The 24,543-nt window shown below is 37.9% G+C and overlaps 1 long non-coding RNA gene across 1 annotated transcript; it reads left to right on the top strand.

Annotated features, from left to right (window-relative positions):
• The first annotated feature begins 4,324 nt into the window (after window positions 1-4,324).
• Window positions 4,325-20,374, top strand: LOC148051564 (uncharacterized). Its single transcript, XR_015700079.1, has 5 exons — window positions 4,325-4,835; window positions 7,030-7,149; window positions 12,573-12,697; window positions 18,670-18,748; window positions 19,945-20,374. It is a non-coding gene; the product is annotated as an uncharacterized LOC148051564 (long non-coding RNA).
• The last annotated feature ends 4,169 nt before the right edge of the window (window positions 20,375-24,543 follow it).

Genomic DNA, 24,543 nt, shown 5'->3' with positions numbered 1-24,543 from the left:
TTCTGCAATATATGTGATTTGTGTTTCGTATGCAAAAGAACAGGAAAACATTCAGTTGCTGAGCAAAGGCTTATGGTGCATTGTGCTTTATATGTGATGAAAAAGGGTGATCAAAAGACAGTACTTGTTGTTACATAGTGGTGTTATTTATGAATACTAGACCTCTCATCTTTGTGTGCGTTTGTGTGTGTGGTTTGGTCTTTTTTTTCCCCAGATGTCTCAGCTGGAAGATAAAGAGATGGGCTTATGCTGGGAAGACACTGGAGATAACCAAAACAGTAATAGCATGGATGTATACTAAAGTATTAGATACAAACATGCTGTATGCTTAGGTCTGTCCTTGTCATTAATTTTCAGCCATGATGCTACAGACCAGCCTATGTAAATGCAGTGATCCTCATGCTGTGTTATCTGCCTTACAATTAGTATTTTTTGAATGGTCTTAGAATTGATTAAAAAAAAGAGGCATAATAATATCTGCCATCACTCACAGAATCCCTTGCATATCCCTTACCACTGTGGGGAGCTGTAGTTGCAGTGGTTACAACATTGTCTGCAATACAAAAACTGAATTAAGATCTCTGCCAAAATGTGTGGAACATGATCTGAACAGCACAGTGGCACCTCCTTAGACTCCACCAGAAGACACTTTACATGGTTACCTTAAATACAAGGACATAGAGATTAGCTGGGCATTTTTTATTTTCCTGGTGAAATTCACCTTCCACATTTAACATTTTAAAACTGACAATTTTGCCATTTTCAGAGTAGTTCTTTGATCAAGTAAGTAATTTATTGCCTGGCCCTTCAAAAAGCTGAAATCACCAGGATTTGTCATTAGTGGAATAACCATCTGATTTTCTTTCTTGCAAGATTTCCTCATAAAACCAACAGAAATTCATTTAAGACAGCAGATTATTCTCGGTTTCACTGCAAGGAAAGTGTTAGAAATTTTTAGCTGGGAATATAAAGTCCGGTTCTGTCCTGGTATATTCAGATAAGCAAGTAGAAGTGAAATTTCTGGGAGTTAGAAACGCATATACAAGGGCAGAGCTTGGTTCCGTATATTTCAAGATAGAGTTTACAAAAATAATTTGAAGATTTTCTGTCTGCTTGCTATTACACAGAACCTTCTGTCCCGCTAAGCTTAGGTCTGTCAGCTATGTTTGCTTATTATTTAACGGTATCCTGAAAGACTGAGTTACCTTAATATTGCTTGAGGTATAAAAGTCTGTATAGGTAAGTGGGAGATAAAAGGCAGCCTTTGTTTTGCTGGGTTAGTCCTGATATACTCTGAACATTGTCACACATGCCAAGTCAAATGTTATAGCATAGATAAAAGTAAATGAAATTGCTTTAAAAATCCAGAAATTTTAAAACAGCAAAACACTTCCATATATGTGCATCTGAGAAAATATGTCAAAATTGACAAAAACCATACTCATTCAGTGTTAAAGTTACAACCTACTCCTTTTAATTTCAAGCGATATTAAAAACAATTTTCCTCTACTTTTTGGTGTCCATCCACAGTCTCCTGTTGCATCCCAAGCCCTATTCTACCACTTTAAGCAGAGTCTAGCAGTATTTCCAACCATTGAGGTAACACCTGGTGGTCATAAAAGTGGCAGAAGACTGAAATAAAGGGCCTCTTGGAGTAAGAAAAAGAAAGGTTTTGAAGTAGCTGTGGGAGTAATTTTAACGGGACGAGGAAATCAGTAGGAGAAAATCAAGAAATCTTCTTATATGGAGACATTTTGCTCTCACACTGCTTTCTCAAATTTCCTAAGTCATATCTTTCATAAGAAGGAGCGGGAGATGTATTTTTGTAAGAATTAGTTTAGAAACTGTTTGAGTCCACTTAATGAAAACGTGATAGGCAGTCCTAGCGGCATAGCTGTTTCAAATGACTCTGAGGGTGCAAATAATTTCTTTTTTTGCATGGATTCCCCATGTTCTGGTTTACTTTTTCACTGACTTTGATGTAAGAAGTTTTGATCAACTCCACAGTTCTTGTTACAGCTAAACTCCCCATGATAATTTGTAAAAAAAAAAATAGATATTATCACAAATCCAACATGGGAATCATGAAAAAAAAAAAACCCTCCACAACTCAACCCCAGATTTCCACAGGGACTTTGGCTGAACAAAGCACAGAAAAGAGAGCTTTATTTATGAGAAATTCATAATCTTTTGGGACCTCAGATTCCTTTTACATGTACTTTACTCTGGTTTACGCATTTCTTGACAATTGATGTTGAGAGGTTTCTGAGTAAAGTATTAGCATAATTACTGTCTCTTTTCTTCTTGTTAAAAATGACACTTTTTAATAATGTAGTATGTGAAACAAGCTTTTACTAATAACTGGAAAGGCCTTGGAAAAGAATTTCATGAAAATTTGGGCTGTCAAGAAGTATTGTCAATCTCTGATTGACTTGTGTCACATCTCTTTAGTTATGTGCTCTTTGAAGGGCTCCTTAGGGGTGTCTGAGTCAAGTTAGATTTTGGTTTTAGTTTATCCTCACAGAAAATCACATACACTAAATATTTTTAGTATTAAAATCTATTCTAAAAATGTCATTCACATAAAAACAGCTTCGCTATCCTGTTTTGTAAACTTTATAGAGAAAATACTAGCTGTAGTGTTTTATATGTTAGTCTACCGTAAATAATGGTCTTCATCTGCCAATAGAGGAAATTTTAGTTTCTAAGTAAACCAGCTCTTGTGAAACATTTGTTAGACAGTACATGTGCTGGAAAAATTTTGGGGAAAAAACAAACTCATTCACAAAATTCGTAGGAAAGAAAACGCATTTAGCACTCAAGGAAACAAGCCTACAAAAATCACTTAGAAGTTTATTTCCAGAAATTTGTTTCACTTTGAAACAAACAGATGAGTAATTATACGTTGCTGTCCAGGGCCTTAATTATGCTGTTTCATAATCTTGTGTGACTCCTATCGGCTTTAATACAGGCTGTGCCCATGAAGATAATGGCGTAATTTCATTTTGGAAATGGGGATCGAAACTGGTGATGCACTGTGTAGGGAGGACTCCAGGAGAGATTTCCTGTAGGAGCAGCCATACCGCTTTAATCAGTGCAATCGGCTCTGGCCCAACAAGGGGTGTTGTATATGGTCAAAGCCGTTCCTGCTGAGATCTGCTTCCACATAAATTCCTTATAGCTTCTCTGAGAGCACCTAATAGCCTTCATCTAGAGAAGGCTACAGTATCTTCCACCCTTCATAAACCCTGTGTGCCTTAATATTTAAATAGTTGGTTATCATGACCAAGCTGGGAGGCAGAATCATTTGGAAAAGATATTTCAATTCACGTTTTTGGAATATTTTGATTTTTTTTTTCCTGTAAATATATCAGTGAAAACCTCCTAGTAAAGAGGAGTTTTGAAGTTGATTTCTATTTGTCTCAGATTCATCCCTTGAATTTAATGATGCAGTAAGATGCTGCCTAACATTGGTGAAGTATTAGTATACGAACCTCCAGCTACTGCAGGGTATACTTTAGAAGCTGTGTATATATATGTAGTAGCAGAAAGGCAGGCAGTTTAACCAGTTCTAAGATGCAAAATAGAATTTTCTTAGAACAGAGGAAAAGTGAGCAAGAGTAGTATCCACTACCACTATTTTAATGACAGACTAACATAAAGTAACTTCAGTAAATTGTGGCGTTTCCTTCCAAATACTCCGGTCCCATTTATTTATTTTCAAAAATTCCCAGATCCACAGCAAACTAAGTCCTGAGTTGAAGATAATTGGCCGTGTTCCCCACCTGCCTTCTCTGTGTTCACATCTGCTGTTCACTGCATGATTTTATGGTTTTAGTTTCTTTGGGGTTCTAATTCGGGAAAATACAACTGGGTCATGAGCAAGTGCTACAGTCCTCCAGTTCAGAGGAAAATAAACTCTTTTTTTTTTTTTCCTTTTTCTTCCTTAAAAAAGTATATGTAGTAGGATTGTAGGAAACTCCCAGATTTATGCATTTATTTTCGAAGTCTAAAAGCTATAAATATGTACCCACAGGACTAGGGGACTAAACTGGATAAACACCTGAGTCTTTCTCATGCTTTGTAAGTGTCAAAAATCCCTTTAATGTGCTTCTCCCTTCATTTAACTCCTGATTTGTTTCTGCCTTCAACCACTTTTACGTGTTTCTCCATCTGCCAGTGCTCTTACAGCACCAAAAGCCTGATTGTCTAACTTTAAATGCCGTAGAGAGAGCTGACAAAATGGAAGCAGATCAAAACTTGGGTGCTAGCTGCTGTTGCAGCTCAGCAAATATGATTGTTTCTGGTTTTAGTAAAGGCCACATGCTGTGTATTAACTCACCAGCGCTGGCCTCAGGACTCGCCTGGACTCGCCTTGGCCGGAGTTCATTTTAGCTTGTTTCCAGCTGCGATAGCAATTGTCTGTCTGTCAGAAGACTATTACCTACCTTGTTTAAGCTTATCTCTGTGCATACCAAATGTGGTAAAGGTCTAGCAAACCTGTGCAGTCCCTGCATAACAAGCAAAAGACCTTTTCTGATAACCAGGGCTGTGGGAGGCTGTCATGTGTCTTTAACAGCGAAGAGGTGAGGATGGTCAAGCTGTAGCTGGGAACCAGTGGGGAAAAAAGTGCAAGTGAGCAGACTGCATTAAGAAAACATGAGATAATAGCCCTGGGCAGATCCAAGACTGAAGAGAAAGAAACCCCACCATGAATGCCACGCTCCTCCCAGCAAAGCCCTCAGGATGCTACTAACAAGTTGATGTAATACCTTCCCCTCCAAATTTCTTGATGGGCACTCTGGACCTTGGGACCCAGAGGGACACCCCCAAAGGTGAGTGTAACACTGAAGAAAAGGAGTAGATACTAGAAAGCGAGTATATTGCTAAATAATTTTAAATATATTCTTAGTGAGTTTTTTTTTCTGTATTCATTTGGACTGTGAGTGTTAGCAGCACTGTAACTGGGCTAACAGAAAACGTTCATTGCATTTTGATTAGACTGTCAAGACCTTAGTTAGGGTAGTGGTAAGTACTTGGATCTGCATAAAATTCATGTTCCCTTTCATCCATAACAAGATTTTTAAGTGTAACACTGTTATGTTACTGATTCATGCGCTAAACCAGCAAACCGGGGGCATGATAGAGTTGCCTAAACATAAGATGTCTAGTACCATCTGAGATCACTTGCTGTATCTGAGACATCCACCGTAGAACACTGACGTGGACCTCAAAGTAGATTCACACACCACCAGAACTCAATGGGGAAGCCGGGCGGGATACCCAAGGGTGTCTATGATGGCATTAGGCACCTCTGTCTCAGGAACTGCCCTGCACTCTTGACACGTTACGAAAAGGCACAATCAGGGAAGTAAAGTAGGGCCTGGGTCTTGCAAAGAATTATGCAGGTGTTTAACTTCCCATAGTCCTTGATACACTGTGCAGTATGGCACCAGCCACCAGCTTTCTGGATCCGGCTCTCCAGAGCTGGCCAAAGATCAAGGAAGTGTAGAGGGGAAAGTCTGGACCAGAGAAAGAAAACCCAAATGAACAGACCTGAGGTTCTCTCTTTTACCAGGTCACTGAAATAGCTCCTGGGAACTACAAAATTACTGAAATCTGGCAAAAAAAAAAACCCTCATTTTTTTCTTTCTTTTGTTCAAAACTTTGAAGTAACTAGCTTTACTAAAATTGTTGTGAGAAATTATGGAATTTATTAGCTCTGCAATACTTTATTAGAAAGTTGGTTTGCAACAAGATTGCTTTCCCTGTGAAGAGCAGAAGCTAGGCAAGTCAGTCACAGTGGCATCATGGTAGGAGCTAAGTCAGGAAGATCTTGCAATCTTTGAAGTGGATAACCAGACCGTAGGGTAATTCCAGTCCCAAATAGAGGGCACATAAAACAAATAGTGTATCACGGCAGTAAGAATGGTACCAACAGCTGGTGAAGGATTTATGTTCTTACAATTACAAAGGAAATTGCTTAAAACTCAGGACCTGGGTAAAATAGGCTTTGAGTTTTCTTAAGTTTTTAACATTTTAACTTTCAGGTTTAGTTATTTAGTTTAGATTTAACTCCCTAATGTTGGTGTTTATTTTGGGAAAAGCTGAATTGTCTAAACTCCTGTATTTAGGGGGGGCCGGGGTGGGGGAAGATGACTGAAGTATCTGGATTATTTTCCTGAGGCCAGTACAAATACGGATAGTTGTAAATTTTAGAAAATTCATATAATCTGTTCTGCTGCTGCAGTGGGATGGCAAAGAAATAATTAACAATGGCATTTCAGATCTAATGTGAATTATGCATCTCTGTAATGTTTCCTTTAGTTCTTACCATTACAGCTATCAAAGCACTATGGAACTATTTTATTCCAAAGTAGCTATGCATAACTCTATTTGTTTTAATATGAAGCAATATCTACGCTTTAGCTGGGGAAATGTAATCCTAGATCATGCACAGTCCCAGGGTTTGCATCGATGGAGTACGTCTGTTTCGATGCATGCTGCTCCGTCAGATGTTTTCTTTCCTTGCCGAGGATCCAGCCCGCCCTGATTTCATCCAGCGCGCTCAGCCAGCAGAGCGATGTACGGGCACAGGGGAGATGTCCCTCCCCAGCTCCAGCTCCTGCCAGCTTCCCTGCAGCCGATCAGCCTAGAGGCATAACCACATCTCCCCGCTTTATTCCTCTCTGCACATAGATAACAAGCTCTGGATCACAGGGCTTTTAACAACTCAGGGTCAATAAATTTTATGCAGTACATGCCATGACAGTAACAGGGATACTGTGTGTGTATATCTTTTCTAAGGGCTGCCTGTACAAAGCCCTTTGGCGATTAACAACCGCTGTAATGTCCCCTGTCAGGAATTTTACCGCTTTGACATCGAGCACTTTGGCCTTCAAACAATTGTGCACAGAAGGTTCAGAACAGAGTTAGCTCTTGCAAAGAGTGAATCATTTTCTGTTTCGTTTTGTTCTGGAGAAGAATTAGTTAGAGTGTCTCTTTCTTCCCTTCTTTTCCCTAAAGAAGATTCTGCAGCCATTTAAGCACTAGTTCATCAGTGCAGGGATTGAAAGGAGGAGTGATATGTTCCAGGGAGAGCATCAGTGTCACTCCACGTGGATTCCTCGGAGGAAGATCCAACATAAGGTAAACAACAACATCAGTTGCTGGACACTTTTTTTTTCCCCATAGCAGCTGTATTTCTGTTTCTCTTCATACATCCATTTTCTTTAATAAACTGGGCTAATTAAAGGAGCCCTGGCAAAACTTTTAAGTGGCTCAGAAATGAAAAAAAAAAAAATCAAGGTTAGGAGAAAGAGGAAAAATTTTCTATATTTTCCTACATCCAGAAGAAAATAACTAGAATACCCTGTGGGTAATATATCTTCAAGAGAGGAAGGGCAAAAAGCTTCGTCCTTCGAGAATTGTTTTCATGACTCAACAATAAAAGTCATGCTGGGCTTCAGTATTGTATAAAGACACCAAAAACTACGGGAAATCTCATCTTGGTCTTCTGCTGCTCTAGTCAGTCACATTATACTGCTGAGTGAAGGATATTCGTGATTTGCACCTTCAGGTTATATTTTCTTCCAACATAAACATTGTTTTCCCTGAGAACTTTAAAATGCCTGTTTTAAACACTATATTCAGTTTAATCTCTCCCAGCAATATAGCTGGAGAGATACATATTCCTGGAAAAATACATCCCTGAAATTTATACTCAAGCATTCTGTGAATTTTAATGTAGTATTTTAGAAAGTAGATTTCTGTAACTGAAAAAAAATCAGATTCTTTCTAAAATGGTTGAATAGTCCATGAATAAAAAAGCTTCTGTGGACAACTTGATGCAGTTTGCAATCTACGGTTCAAAGAGTTAGTCACTCTCTTCCACTATTTCGTTCAAAGAACAATTGTAACTTAGGTAGATTGGAATATGGATGATAGTCCATGTGCTTGCAAAAATAAAACTGTAGGTCAGTATTTTTCTAATCTCAAATTGGGAATGGTTGACCAGTAAAAGACAAATGTCGGAAGAGATGAGTTGAGCAATATTTTGTTGTTTAAAGCAAATAAAACGTAGTTCAAAATGAGAGCTAGGAAGCTAACACAGGGCAGTTATTTGCCTAGAAATGCATCTTGATGGCAGCGATTGGTATATACCATGAGTTCCAGAATTCTCTGCTGTCAAATAGGCATGTCACTTTGTGTAGTCCAGGATACTGGTTTTCATTTACACATCCTGATGTGTTAGTTCCTAGGACGAAATGTCTCTTTTAAGAATATATGATAAATTTCTGTGATTTACTATGTAATTTTATCATTATTTAATAGATATTAAATATAATATTAAATTTTATGTATATAAAATTTTAATAATATTAAATTTAATAATATTAAATTTAATTTTAATTCTGTATTTTAATAAAAAGAAATTTGGACTCATCTTGGTGATAGAAATGCAGGTACTACCTGACAAAAAAGGGAGCAGTTCCTCCAGATTCCCTTTGTTGTACTGGGTTCTCTCTGGAGTGAAGACTAAACACCTCATTTCATAAACTTGGAAAATGCAAATACATCCATGGTTTTGCAATAGTTTTGCAGTTATGGATTTATGTGTTCCTAATCATTTTTCATAATGTGAGAAAAAGATCACACAATCATCATCTTTGATGATGTCAGGAGATGTTAGAAAACTGGTATCCGTGGCATGTCTGGAATTTACTGGTGCTTGTCACAGGAATACTGGTAAATCAATATAATGCTGCTATACAGCCATCTTTTTGCTATGTTGCTGTAGCAAAATAGCACAAGAATTTGTTTAAGATTTTTCAAGAACTTACTTAAGTGTAGGTGATTGTGAGGTGTCGCTAGTAAAGAATTTATGGTATTTCTGCTGCCCCTCTGCCAGTCTGCTAACTTAGGATTTTCTGGTTTTTACAAGCTGAAGCGCTAGTTCCCCAAATGCCTGTTTCTTCCAGATGCATTGCCAATATCTGTAAATAACGCAAAAAGCACTTGCAAAATTCAAATTCCATCGCATCACCATTTGCTTGTGGAACTACTTTATTTGAAACACGTTTTCCTTTACAACTGGATTTGGAAATGGTCTTCAGATTTGTGAAGCAACAGGTGATGAGGCAGCAGGCTTTTATTCATTCTTTCCCAATTTCATAGTTGGTACCAGACACTTATCTTCAAAAATAAAATTAAGAAATTATAGTATTTCATGCTGATCATTTGCTTTTAACAAAACAAGGCTGACATGCGTTGGCTGCTGTTAGCATCACATTATGCCCATGACAGGGGAAGGGAATGACTTCGCATGTCAGAATTAGCGATGCATTCAACTTGGATACGCGCAGAAAGTTGTCAGAGCACTAGTAGAACAGTAATGGCAATTTTCCAGTACAAAATGCAGTTGTGTTCCAGCATTTAATCTGCTCAATCAGTTTTACATAAATTCACAGGGAAAACTCTGCTTTTGTTTTTTAATCTACCTGAAGTCATTTACCAAAAATGTGTGTCCGTGTGTTGTCCTCTAAACAGCTAATGCTGTGGGTGAGGGTTTTGTGGCATACACAAAGCTGCTGTTTTTTGAACATCTATGTACAATAAATAATGAATGAAACATCCTACGCTGAAATGTAATGCAGATAAGTCATCTGAGTACAAAAATTAAATGTGAACCAGATGCTTTTAGATTTTAAAGAGCTGCCAGGATGCGACCACTATAGTACAAGGACACTGTCGGGACAGCTGTTATACATGCTGGGTCCCAGCTGCAAATGTGATGTACCTTTCTGAAAGCAATTCAGGATTGTCATAAATCTTTTGCTAATAAGTTTCTCTAAGGCTTCAAAAGGACTCTGGCAATGATTAGATTTCTGATATAACAAGATTTACTTACTGACAAGGTCTAATATACAACATAAACTAGAAGTGAAATTTATAGTGAATGGTCACTCTTAAAAACATTTCATTTGTCATTGCCTTCGTCACCAGGCTATCGCATTACTTCTGTATCATTTATTTTTAGTAGAAAGAGTACTGTAATAATTGTGTCTGGTGATGGAAGATGAGGCTAGACAGTGACTCCTTTGAAACAGAACATGGAGGGGGGAAGAAAAAAAAGGCCAAAAATTATTTCTCTTTTGAGACAAGATTTTTATAACACTGAGCAAGTCATGTGTGTGTGTCTTACTTGAAGCACTTCTGGTACTGCTTAAATATCTTACTGAATGGGACCCATATCAGATTTAAAGTCTTAAAGTTGATAGATTAAAGCTAATACAAAAGAATACAAAGCCTCTCCTTTTTTGATTTTTTTTTTTTTTTTGTACAAACTGTACTCCTTCTGGTTGTCACTTTAGCTTAAATATTTGTCTGTGGAATCTTTTCTTTTTTCTTCTAAATTATTCTGTTTGGGGAGCTTTTGGGCGTCAATCATTGCAAAAAGAACCAGCAGCAGACAACAAACAGCAGTCCTTCATCATCTGAAACAAAAGATCCTGAGTCTCTCAAAGGACAAACTTTAAACTTACATTCTTTCATCAGGAAAATCATAACCAAAATAGATTCATTTTAAAAGCGTACCGAAGGGAATTTGCAAAGTACACAGACCAATAGAAAATAAGGTTCATTTATTCCGCAGGGGGTGCCGCTTCATTTGCTGCGTTGTTACCCTGGATAGCTTATGGCTCATGTGAATGAAAAAGGAAAAGAGCAGAAATAGCGCAACAGGGGACGTTAGGAATGAAGGCTGAACAACAAGATGGATGACTGTTGAAGCGTGCGTGTCGTTATGGGGGGTACCCCGGCTTGGGGCATTTCCAGAGCATATAGCTCAGGGTTTGTATGAGCTATCAACCTTGTAACAAGCTGCTGAAGCAACTTGTTATTTAGGGGCCAGTATTTGCTGTGTACTTCCTTTGGATTATGTAGATATTCTCTCTTCCATTTTTCTAAATCCTACTAGCCTTTCAGCAGAGCATTTAACTCATGGCAAAGAAAATGAGGTCCGGTTCCTGACTTTTGCAATTGCTAAGTGTCTGTTTGGTCTACAATTTTGCACATAGACCTAGTTCCTTAAATTCCACCCAAATGTCGTGGTTCCTAAACTCTCCGTAGCAGCTGTGCTTAATGTTTAAGTTGCATAGCACGTCTTTCAGGAAAGAGGTTTTATTTAATTTGACTGAAAAGCAGAACATAGTGTCCATCCATGTAATGCCATAAAATATATTAAGAACCCTATGTTTCTAACCAAACAAGAAAACCAACTATGTTTATTAGTAAACTTTATTACTATTTGTATAAAAAGACAAAATAAATCTGATACCTTTACAGGGAAGGGGAATTTATGAGAAATAAAGCAAAGAGATTTGGTAACATGACCTTCTAATAAGCTGCAGCCAGTATCCTCAAATTGAAAAAGAAACAGAAAAATGAAAAGGAAAGATGGTACAGCCTAGTCGCGGCCTATTGCTAGAACGACAATATCACTCTGTGAACTACTGTTAAAGACAGAAAGAAAGACAACAAAGAGGAGTAGTTAAATATTTACCATCTGACCCTTGTAAAGGGCTCAGCCGTACAACACCTATGACTGCCCTCGATGTCTTGCTCCAGGAAGAGCCGGGTTCCTTGGAACCAGACCATAATTCTGCTTTGTAAGGCGGCAGCATTTAAGGGTCAAGAGACTAGGAGAGGCACAGAACTGCGTTTGTCTGGATTGTTGAAACATTAATGGGGAAAAAAAAGCAGTCAAATACACCATATGGCCAAAAAAAGCATAGGCTGAAAAAAACCCTCAACCGTACATAACATGGAGACAGACCAAAACACTTAGCAGAAAGTCTTAACTGTTAAATTTGTCATGAGCCTGATTACAGAGACACTTGTCCAACACTAATATGGAGGATGCAAGATTAGACAACCATAACAATTCAGTAACCACCATCTTGTTGCAAACATTATTTTATTTAGGATTGTCAAATACAAGAAGAAATGTAAGTAGTAACCTTTTATGAATTTTTTTACACTAGCAAATTTTGTGTACATGTGGAGCCCCATTCCACAAGCTGCTGAGCATCTTTTATTTGTATGAAGCCCAAAAGACTAGAAATAACCAGCATTCATAATTACATGCTTAGATCTACAAAAAGCTAGCTAGTTAGCTAGCTAGATAGGTAGATAAACCGACAGTTAATGCATGTGGAGTATATAAGATGGGCACCCATAGCCATCTGGGTACAAAATTAATAACTGAAATTCCCATGCCTTTCTTGCGGGATCCATCAAGGCATCCAATATTTGTGGATGCCTAGATATTCAAAAGTAATGTCATAAGTATCTCAAGATCTGTTTGCAGGCATGCCAAGAATGCAAAAGCTTTTTAAAACATTTACCAATTATGTGTCCATACTTAACCCAGGGAGAAGTTCTCTGAGCATATCTGCCAAACTCATATATCAGATATGTGAGCTGTTACAGTTAATGTAGATTTCCACTCAATTACCTTGCCTTCTGGGAAGAACTGGAAACTTTTTTTTTTTTTTTTTTTTTTTTTTTAGGCTCTAACAACAAAGTGATGAGGTCTGGACTAGCGAAGATAATGCTCACTTCTTCTGGCTAGCGACATTCTTTGGATACGAGCATCTCTGAAGCCAAGCAAGAGTGAGAGGGTCAAGCTGTTCAGGTGAATGTTCTGTAAAGAACAAAGTTATGGTTTTTAGGTTTTCAAAGAATCATTAATATAAACTACCAACAAACACTAAGACCTCCTTCTTTGCCATAATAAATGCACAAAGTGACAGACTAAAGCGCATAAATCTAGGAAGAGTTTTGGAGTTTAAAATGCTGGCTGGAGGGACACCACTCTTACAGTGCATAATTCAAACCAGGAACTGTCATGCCAGCTTTCTGATACATTTCCTGCAAATGAAAACCCAAACTGATTACAATATATTATGTTGATGACAAAAATATATATGCCATTTCAGGAACTGGCTATAAAATTGATACTTAAAGAAAAAAAATCTTGAAAGAATGGTTCCAACATCCCTTTGTAGTCACATTAAGAAAAACAGAGGGGCCAACTGTTATTAACTCATAATGCTATGAACATATAAAATGAAATATGAAAGTAACTTTGTCTTAGTTTTCATGTAATCCTATTATTTAAAACTAGGTAGTCAAGCTGGGACTAAGTACAAGCTGGTATGCAGCCTAAGTGACTTCTTAGAGTCGTTAAGGAGTATACTTTCTTCAGACACAGCTTATTATTATTTGAAAATATGAATCATTTTGTGTACTTGTATGAGGCCCAAATATTGTTGCAATGTTGTACTGAGAAGTTTTATTACATACTGAGTCAATAACTTTTTGTTTTATTTCAAGGGCCAATGGAATATTGTAGTAAAACGAAAGTATTAAGTGTAAGACTATACATTATGGATTTTTTTTTTTTTAAAGCAGCACTATCATTAATGTAGTGAAAAAGCAATTCTAAGTTCTCAAAGCAGTTTATACTGCTGTCATGTGGCATTGCCTGGTTGGATGAAAAACAGGTGAATGCAGAGCTGTAATTTTCCTTCCCAGGTTTTGTCAGGTGCTTGGGGAATTTCTGGTAGTGACTTTTTTTTTGTGTCCCTCTGCAGCATCTCATGCTTTCCACTCGCAAGTAGGGAGTAACGGAAGAAATGTTATGGTTGTCTATGGATATCACTTTTTTCAGAATTCTGGATGAACACTGCTTAGTATCCGGGGTAGCCAAATAAAATTGTTTTTTTCTTATGTTTTTACATAGTTGCATTACATGATGCTGCAACGTTAGATAAAAAAACAAACAAACAAACAAAAAAAACCCAACAGAGGTGCTATGTAAGCATAGCATAAATAAGACCTTGTTTGTATTAAACTGAATGCCACACTTAGAGTTTTTTAGTTTTACTAACACTATTTCTTCCTAATCAAAGCAAAAGTGTATCTGTAAGGTGCATTTTTATGTTCAGAAAGCATAAAAGTATATAAGAATGTTTAAATTAAAAAAAAAAGTAACGAATATGTTGATTTTACATTTTGCCAGCCACATCTGTATTCTGCTCATTAGGCAATCTCACGAAGATTTTTTTTTGTCAGGGTGGAGTATTTGATTAGCTTCAAGTGAATAGTTTCATATTAGATCAGTATTTAGTATTTCAGATAGAAATGTTATTACATATATATGGAAATTATGAGAGTAGGATGCATAAGGATGTAGTGGAGTCCACTAACTACTGTCATCAAGTTTGGGATTTTGTGCGTGTGTGTGTCTTAAAGATTACCCAGGCTGGCACGGACAGATAGCAAAATTCTAAGTGAGTTATTCCAGCTGTGAAATAAGGGGGAGGGGGGAAACTAGCTATTTCCATGTCATAGACTGATCTTTCAAATATGCCAAAACCTACCCCTTAAGCGTGTACCTTTAATTTAGTATTTTATAGGCATATATAAGGCAATGGGTTCTGGCATTTTAAATCCAGGTGTAATATTTTTCAAACACTTCCTGCCTGTTGTCTTATTGTGCTGGTAATCTGCATTAATAGCTTTACATTGTACCTTGCAATACTGTATTTGGATTAGAGATGTACCAATACTGAAATATTCAGGGGTGTAACAAGGTCATGCTGAAGAAGAGCATGGAATGCTCTTCTAAAGCGATTGCAGTTTTGGTTTGGAAGTACTTCATTGACAGGGTTTTTTATACAAATAGTTCTATTTATATTAGCTTTTTCAGTCATAATGTGCTTTAAGCACCATATGTTGTCCTCAGAGAGAGTTTACAGATTTTCAAAAGTTAGACCTTTTTTGGGGGAGGGTCTCAATTATTACATTCAATTGTTCAAGCTGAATGATAATTTTACTTTTAGATCTTATTTTTGCTTTCAAAAGAAGCAAGTCTTTCAGTGCTGTCCTTTTTTTTTTTCTTTTTTTTTTCCCTTCACCTCAAATCAAGGACAAAATGGCTTAGCTTCTGTTATGACAGCATCTGTGCTAAATGTGTTTGACTCCCACTCTGCTTTCTTTTTCCCCAAGGAAGTGAGAAATGGGAGTAAGCAGAATTTTAAAATTATTCTTTGAGCAGATTTGTGTGTGAAGTAGAGAAGTAATGAACAGGAAGGATCTGAGGAATGATAACCACTAAACAGCAAGACTAAAACAGAACATGAGAATGTAAGAATAGCTGCTTTAGGTCAGACACAACCATTGCTCCCGTATAGTATCTCAAAATACAGCTAAAAGGGGAAGACTCGCAAAGGGTAGAATAACAGATAAAATTTCTATGAAACTCTCCCACAAATACTCTCCCAGAGTCCTGTCATTTGTTGCCCAGGACTTCCAGGATCACATTTTAATTTGAACGTGTCCAAGTTCCCCTTGGATCCATGTAACCTCTCAGCATCCACCTCTTCTTGTCGCAAGGGGCTCCACAGCATAAATAACAACTCATTATTTACGCTGTTACATCTATTATCAAGGAAAACACTTCCAGAATTCCCTACAAAAGAGGAATTAGCCATATTATTGGAAAAAAAGGTGCAGTAAGGGAATATAACCTCCACGGGTCTCATGTGCAGTGTTAGCAGTTCTGTGGAGCAGTAGTTGGTCTGTAGCTATGTCTACGCATTATTTACCGTATTTCAGCATGCTCACTGCAAATGTCCCAGCTCAGTTTGATGTGTCTTGCATCCCCCAGGAACCTCACATGCACAAAGAGGAAGGGGACCATGATGCTTTCAGCTGTGTGGACCTACAGTCTGGGCATAGCTAACGTGAGTTTGCGGCATGGATAGGCATCCTTTCCTGTTTACAGCTTTTGATGGGCTAAAACATTACCACCTGCAGAGACTGGTGATGCCAGAAGTCACTGAAATTTGCCAGAAATGTGCATTATACTCATGTATAAAGGATACAAAACCAGGAAAAACAAATAGACAATTGGCCCTGAAATACTTACTTACCCATTGTCATATTGTTTGTTGCTGAAGCACTTCTAGATTCAGGTCATTGCACCTAAAATGAACCAAATTCACGTAGCAGTGGAGGGCGGTCTTTCCTAACCTGGTTTGCTCTGACTTACGGGCCAGCTGGTAGGAGCGCTCCTGTGGCCAGTTTACCTCGGCGGGTCTGAAGCAGCAGTGACAGCTAGTAAGGGGATGGGAGGAATTACAGTTTTGTCAAAAAACAGCTGTGCTCCCAGTCACTCCAACCATCTTTGGCCAAATTTCTCTCTGTAAAATTAGGGTAATAATTTCTTATTATATGTTATGAGGCTTCTAAATGCTACACAGCATTGTAAAAGGACAGAAATTATACTTTTCTGTATTTTTGCAATTTTTTTTAATATTTGCACTCTATTTAAATGGAAGCCATCTCAGGAATTTAAAGCATCAGTAAATGTGGTCTCATTCAAGTTAAATAACAAACAACTTTTTTTTTTTTCCCCCAAATTGCCTATAAATTACCATGAGAAACAAGCAATACTTGTACCACCTCCCGTGATATTTATGAGTAGGAGTCAACTGATTTTGTGGAGTTGGCAGTTCTAATCAGTGCTGTCCTGCTGTAAGAGTGAATTATCACAAGGCTCAATACTTGATGTAAATTTATCTTTACAAAGCATTATCAGTGACAAAATTGTAAAAAGAACAGAAAATGACACAAAGCCATTTTACTTTGTGCCAAAAATATAATGAGATCTGAAAATGGCAACAAAAATTAATCCATTTTATGACAAATCTAAGATTTTAATCTTACAGAAGGACCTCCTTAGAGCCATATATAAATACTATTAAAATACCATTGAAAGGAACAGATGGCGTTTTTTTTTCCAGAGGGTGATCTGCATGTGGATGAAGTGCAGTGTTATTAATGGTCATAAAATCATTTGCAAATATTTTAAACACAAGTATTAGCATGTCTCAAACTTGGCAAATGTCCTTCTTTGCAGGAAATTGAATTCTGGAAATATGTTTTCCTTGATACTGGATGTAATAATGTAATTAATGAATTGAATGCTTGCTCAGTCCAACCGAATGTTCAGGTAACGTTGTCAAAGTGATGAAAAGTCAGGAAATGTAGGAAATTAATGATAAGATTTTAAGGGCATTGTGCACTTCTACATTGTCCTTTAACATGCCACACTGTCTGCGATGGACATCCTGCATTGACACATTTTATAGTATTTTATTTATTGCATAAATAATGGATACTAAATTACAAAGCTGGCAATGAAAAGGGATAGAAAATACAGCACTATGACCCTAACTTTGATATTTTTCATCACTTTTTTTGTCGCTATTCCTTTTATAGGAATTGGATAATGGTTGTACTGATGGACACTATTTAAGGTTTCAGGCAATGCTCAGCAACTACTGTTAAATATAACTGGCATTAAGAATTAGAAATACAAACAACATGTGTCTGTTTTCCTTGTATTGAAAGTAGCCATATACTATTATCGTTCCACTTGTGATGTTCCAGAGTAGAAGAGGAGCAGAGTCAGTCCCTACAGTGTCATTCATGGAGCTGTTAGAGGAGAAATATACACATAAATTAAGATTACCATTTTCAAAATATATCCAAATCTATTTTTTAATTGATTTTTTCATAAGACTGACTCCACCTTGCTGTGGATTTTTTTTTTTTTTTTTGTCTATGTCCTGGTCAAAACTGTCGAGATGTAGTTGCTGATAGATACCTTTTTTTCACTTTTCCTAACTTTAATGCTAAATCTCTAAACCTCCTGGAGGTCTGGTGGAAATTAATTAAGTGGATAAAACTGGAACTTTACTCCTCCTTTTCCACCTAATTAACTGTTTTTTCCTAACTCTTAGCAACTTTAACTGGTACAGTTTGGCAGTTTCAGCTCTTCCTCTCCGGTATCTTTTGCCTCTCTCCACTTTACTTTTAAACTATAACTTGTTTCTAGAAAAATCTCCTGTTTTTATCTTCCTGTTGCTAGTCTATCACAGGAAATCCATCAGTGAGAAATCTGATCGATGACAACAGGAGGAGCAAAATCCCTGTGATTGTCTTGTGGCACAGTTTAGCCATTTACTGGGCTAGAAGCTTTTCATCCCTTGGCTGACCAGGTTGTTAGAGTCCCAAGGCTGACAACGGGCACCCCCAAAGCCTTCTGCATGAAGAGAAGACTGTAGCTCTGAAGAGCTGGCCAAAACCAGTATTGGGATACTGGGACTTCTGGGTTTGGTTTTGGTTTTATTCCTAAGCCCGTTAACCATGATCTGCTTGGGAACACAGTGACCTTTTGCCAGCAACATAGAAAACCTGCTAAATAAACATGCACTGGAGAATATTTGAGAAGCTGTATTAACTTCGACAGGACTAGCACTGCTAAATGTTAAGTACTTGCTCTGGGGCATTGAGTGAAGATTCCACTGTGCCTGGTTCCTGAAGGGGAAAATGTATACATACATACATAGGTATGTATGAAGGTAGAAATAGATATGTACTAATGAAGATATGGTGTAGTCAATTCATCTTTTGTTCTGCTCTGAAGAGAACGAACACAGTGTCACAAGACTGCCTACAAAAGTCAGCAATGATTTCAAACCAGCTCCATGCTATTCATCATCAACCTTATGGGCATTTTTGTATCTTTCACAGGTGCAGTTGGTACTAAAACTTCAGGAATGAGATCGCCCTGGTCATGGTTACGATGCTGCAGGGACATCAGTGAGCACTTGTATGTACCAGGTCCTTTGGTGTGGTAAACGTACAAAAAGCCAAGCTTAACTTTTCTGTCAAGAGACTAATTTACACTGAAATAGCACCAGTTACAAGAATAACCCAACGGGCTCACCCAGGAATGTATTTGTACCTGTGATCCTTTGTCTTTCTATATGTAACTGTAATCAAATGGCACATCACTTCTCTTTTCTGACCTGTCTTGTCCTTTGCTTCCCGCTTGTAAGTCACTGAAGTCTCCAACGCTACTGTCCTGAGGCTCTTGCACCCCTGGTATCCGCTTTTAGCACTTTGTATGCCTTCTGTGTTCATGAGGAGTTTCACATCACTGAAGTGATACTTATTCATTGTACTTTAGTAATCCACAATTTTGTGGGGGAAAAAAAAAAAAACCTGAAAAAGAAACCCTACTTTTTCTTTTGTGTACTTCTTGTTCAAATACATTATAAGCTAGACTTTTGTCCTTAACCTGAATCAGGAAAACTCCTCTGATATTTAGCAAAAGTGTTCCTCCCCACTTATGTGATGTTTCTTAGAAAAAAGGACTACTAATTAGTAAAAGAATTCTTCTGACTTTAAATCATGAAGCACTTGAAATCTAATAATTCAAATGTATTCAGCAAATGTCCCAGTTTACAATACTTGAGGAAATGAAAGAGCATAGGAAAAAAAAAAATTAAATAAAGCAGCAAGAAGCAAGGTTGAGGTCAGAGTCTCAATGCTAAAGGTGGAAGCCTGTATTTAAAATACAAGAAAAAATGCCAAGAGGCTTGACCAAGTACAATTTTGAACAGTCACAAAAACCTCCAAGTCTGAAGGTTCATACGCCCCTGTTTGCAATGTGGCCAGTAACATTGCAGATGTTTGCAGAGAATCATAGCTGTATAATTCTCTCTCCCTTTTAGTGCCCATCAGCTTTGCAGGGTGGGTTTATGGTGTTGATGCAGAAGTCTGAGAAACAGGCAAATAGAGGATAGGCAAACTTGCCTGAGGCTTACTGATGAAACGTAGCAAACGAAGCATTTCCCAGAGAGGCAGGTATTAGCAGTCTACTTACTTATTAATGTTATTTAACCCTGATGGTTCTCGCTGGCTTCAGTTGCTTGACATGGCTTATTAACAAGATTGTATGTTGTACTATTGTACTAAACAGTGATGCTGTGGGGTTAACTCATTGACTTCTACCTTTCTCAGTGAGCTGGCCATGCTGCTACCACACGAGATTCCTGTCCAGACAGCCAAAGGCAGCCTGAGATGATCAGCGTGCCAGCAAATCCCTCCTGTGATATCTGGGCTCCCCTAGCAAGGTATTTTGACTGTCACCATCAAGGACGGATATTGCTGCAAGAACAGATTGATTAAGTGGTGGAAAATTTCTGGAAGCTGCTTGTTTGAGTCTATACCAAAGATTAGCAAGGACTCATGTTTGTTTCTCAGTCCTAATGCCCGTATCTGAACTTGGACTTGCCCCCCTATTGTGTTAATGTGAAGCAAATTTGGATTAAAGTATAGGCTTGGGCCTATGCTCAAAACGCAATTCATAGGTACTGCTGTGAATAACTCATTTAACATATTGACAAGGATATTGTGGGATATCCTTGTATAAATTAGTGCTCTATACTAATTAAGCTTGCTCTGTTCATGTTGCATGATATACTTTCAATTTTATTTTCTAATGTGAATTTAATGTAAATTTTTTTTGTTGTTTTTAGGCTATATTACATATTTTATATTGGATGCACTAGTTTTTTGTGGATTGTTTTTATTTTTTTCCTAGATGACTTTTCAAGCCCTTTTGGCATCACTCCTTGGCATGTAGGAATTTAGAAGCTGGTTTCCATGGACTTTGTATGTTGGGATTTTAAATTAATTTTCCACAAATTCTTATATCATTAAAATTAGATAAGTAAAATATTTGTGAAAACAAAATTGCAGTGGTCAGTCGTTATTATGTTATGCAATTTTAATTTTCTGTGAACTGGCCTCCGTGAGACTAAAGAAGTTAATCATTCCCTATGTATGTGGGATAAACAACTGTGACCTTTCAGTGGATTCTGTATGAAGGCACCTGAAAATTCCAGGTAGCTTTATTTAGACAATGCAAACTGTAGAAATGTGTTGAGTTAATTATAACCTTGAATCAGGGCCAGTTCTAAATATATCTGAGCAAAGTACGTAGCTGAGGGTAGCAGGCTAGGAACTGGGAAATGGCTAGATCTCTGCTGAGCTCTGGAAAGGTAGGTTTGGAGGTATATTAACTCCTTTGGAGGGCAGGTATAGAGGTTGAAAGTGTCTTCCTTTGAAGCAATTTTTGCTACTCCCAGCTTCCCATGTCTGGGGAAATTATTCGATAATTCAATAAATTCTCTAACAATGGCTTCCCATTGCAGCTCTGCTTACTTACCTCTTCATCCCCACCCATAGCTGGAATACATTGATCATGGCTCCTTATTCTGAAGACAACAAAAACTAATTTAGCCAACACTTCAGAAAAGCCTTTAATTAGCTGAATAACACAGTTAAGAAATCTCAGTGTTATTTACGTTAGCACAAAAATGTGAAGGCTGTTTACTGACTGGTGAGACGTTACTGACACAGCTAGTTCTGTCATACTCAAAGACTCCTTGACATCAAAGAAATTTCAGTTCTTTCCTTGTCTCCATACTTGTAGAGACATTGTCTCCATGCTATGCTCATTTGTACTGGCTACGCTCACAGCTTATGTTGTCAGGAGAAGGTTAGATGGCTGGCACGTCAGGAAGAAGGGCAGGGGATGAAAACTGTGAGATTAGCACATTAGCTAAATGTTTCTGCTGAAGTGATTTGCGGTGAAATAGTTTACACCCTTAGCAGTCAGGTTTTTATTTATCTGTGTTTCTGTTGCCACTGCTGTAGCATGCATGTATCTGCTGAGGAACCTCAGCTCTAGATGAGACAGTTCTGCTTTAAGTGATATGCAGAAGAGGAATTTGCATTTGATCAGAACATGTGATGCATAATTTAATACTGAAAGCAGTCAGCCAGCATCCATCATTAGAGGGATGAGAAAAGAAAAAGAAAGAATCAAATGGGTTTTTTGTTTTCTTCCCAATTTTGAGGTACTACTACTGCTCTCCTTTTATTCATCAACAGTTACCTGCCAATGTGATTTTGTTTGTAGTGTCTCAGGATCTAAGGCAATTTTGGGCTAATTGGTATGAGGAAGACATCGCACGGGTAAAGATGATCACACAGTTGCTTTCGCTTCCTCATGCTTCTTTCTGAACCATCCAATCTGGACACTTACAGGACATCTGGATTTGATTTACCATGGCAATACTTCCAAATAAGCTATATTTTTAGGTATGCTTGTATATGAGTAGCTCAGTAGTAATTATGAGAAGAGAATAAAGAAGCACTGTTCTATTCTAATTATTTCAACAATTCCATTCACAATTCACTTAATTCTGTTAATCGTTTTATGCTGTACATATAGGTCTTGCTTCCCAGACAATATGTGGACTGTCTCAACTCCAAAACCAAGACCCTGCGGTATTTATAAAATAATCAGTGTTTTTCCTTTTCAAAGACACAAGTTTCAACAGCAGATTAATGTACAGTAAGGGAAATAGCTGCACGTTTTTCCTCTCCTCTTTCTGAGGAAATAGCTGCATTGTTTCACCAAGCTTTCAGTTTTCACTCATATCCCATAACTTAGTAAAAACTGTTTCACCAAAGAAATAAAAGGGGAAAAAAAAAAGAAAAAGAAAATTCCCCTAGTGCCAACTTCATTGCTAATCCTTTATATGAGTCTGATCTAACTGTTTTCTATTGAGAATAAAACAAAACTCCAAGTGGTGAGGTCAGTAATCTAATTTTGCCTGAAACAATCTGATAAACACAATGCCAAAAGCAAGATGAATATCCTGCAAAGATAATAAATAGAAGATAGAAGTCAGTCATTCAGGGCTGGAACCAGCTCAACCAGGGACTTATCAACCAGCTTTTAAATCCTTTGCAGGCTCTCTCCAGCTCTTGAAATGTCAAAGATGATACTAAATACCAATACATATTTTTTCCTGTTATTAATTTTTCAATCCAGTCTGGAATAGTCATTGTAATTAAAGTTTCTGTGAAAAATCATAGAAACACAGAACCATAGAATGGTTTGGGTTGGAAGGGACCTTAAAGATCATCTAGTTCCACCCCCCTGCTATGGGCAGGGACACCTTCCACTAGACCAGGTTGCTCATAGCCCCATCCAACCTGGCCTTGAACACTTCCAGGGATGGGGCATCCACAGCTGCTCTGGGCAACCTGTTCCAGTGCCTCACCAGCCTCATAGTGAAGAATTTCTTCCTTATATCCAATCTAAATCTACCCTCTTTCAGTTTAAAGCCATTACCTCTTGTCCTATCGCTACATGCCCTTGTAAAAAGTCCCTCTCCAGCTTTCTTGTAGGCCCTCTTCAAGTACTGGAAGGCTGCTGTAAAGTCCCCTCGGAGCCTTCTCTTCTCCAGGCTGAACAACGCCAACTCTCTCAGCCTGTCCACATAGGAGAGGTGCTCCAGCCCTCTGATCATCTTCATGTCCCTCCTCTGAACTTGCTCCAACAAATCCATGTCCTTCTTACGTTGGGGGCCCCAGAGCTGAATGCAGTACTCCAGGTGCGGTCTCACAAGAGCAGAGTAGAGGGGCAGAATCACCTCCCTCGACCTGCTGGTCACCCTTCTTCACAACTATATCTCCAAAGACAATGTAGGTCGATTAAACATCAGGAATCAGAATAAAACATCTGTATGTAACAAATTCTCTTTTGGTGATAAACTTCAAAGGGCTATGAATGAAAGATGTACCTATTTATATGTCTATGAATGTGTAAAATATGTCTGCATTTAGATCTATGCGAGGAGCTAACAGAAAGTTGTTTTCTATTTTCAGCAACACTCTTCATGTATTTCTTTTTCCTATAACTTTATCCAAATTAAGTAAACCCAAAGAGGGGATAGTGAGCATATTTCATTAGCTTAAGAGAATGTTAGATAAAGAAAATAACAAAAGAATATTCATAACGCCTTATTGTTCAGTGATGAGTAGATGGTATTTCAAGCAAAGAATGTGCATTCCTAACTGCAATAGGTAGAAGCCTAGATCCCATTTTTTTAAATTAAAAACACATCATGGACTGATGCCAGTGACAACAGACCTCCATCAGTCTCACCTACCTGACCCATCTCGGGATCCAGGACTGGACTTAGCCATTCAGCTAGTTTTTCTTTAGAGTCGATGAGGATAGAAACCTCCAGTAGCTCATACAACTCATTCATTGCCTCACTGTGAATTTTGAGATTCCTTTGAATGTGAAGCATCTCAGATAACCATCTTACACCAAACACACAATTTTTAAAGGAGTCCTGAGCCTGTCGGGTTCGGATTGATACCACTGGGTAGCTACACACCTATAAAAACACTTTCATAGGCACCTAAATACTCTGCAAAAGTAGAATTGGGCTTCTCGGTCATTTGGCTCATAATTCATCCTGGTTTTAGTGCCCCAGCCAGGACTTTGTATTCCCTTATTATCAAAACCATACTTACAATTCCAAAAGTTGATCCCTTACCCATGTCTATCACGACTAGTAGGATTTCTTCTCTTATGCTACAGTTCGTAATAGCTTTTGAAATACATACCTCTAGTAACTGAAGATCCTACTGGTGTGCTATTAACGCCGGTGCGAAATGGCTTTGGAAAGATGATGCTCAGAGAGCCAGTTATCAAGCCATGATTTGTCACTTGATGGTCAGTTGATGCAT

Source organism: Nipponia nippon, unplaced genomic scaffold (assembly GCF_047370975.1).
Source record: "Nipponia nippon isolate SJK-2023a ecotype South Korea unplaced genomic scaffold, ASM4737097v1 scaffold_6, whole genome shotgun sequence".
In the NCBI taxonomy this organism is placed as follows: Eukaryota; Metazoa; Chordata; class Aves; order Pelecaniformes; family Threskiornithidae; genus Nipponia; species Nipponia nippon.
This window is presented reverse-complemented; position numbering and strand designations above follow the sequence as displayed.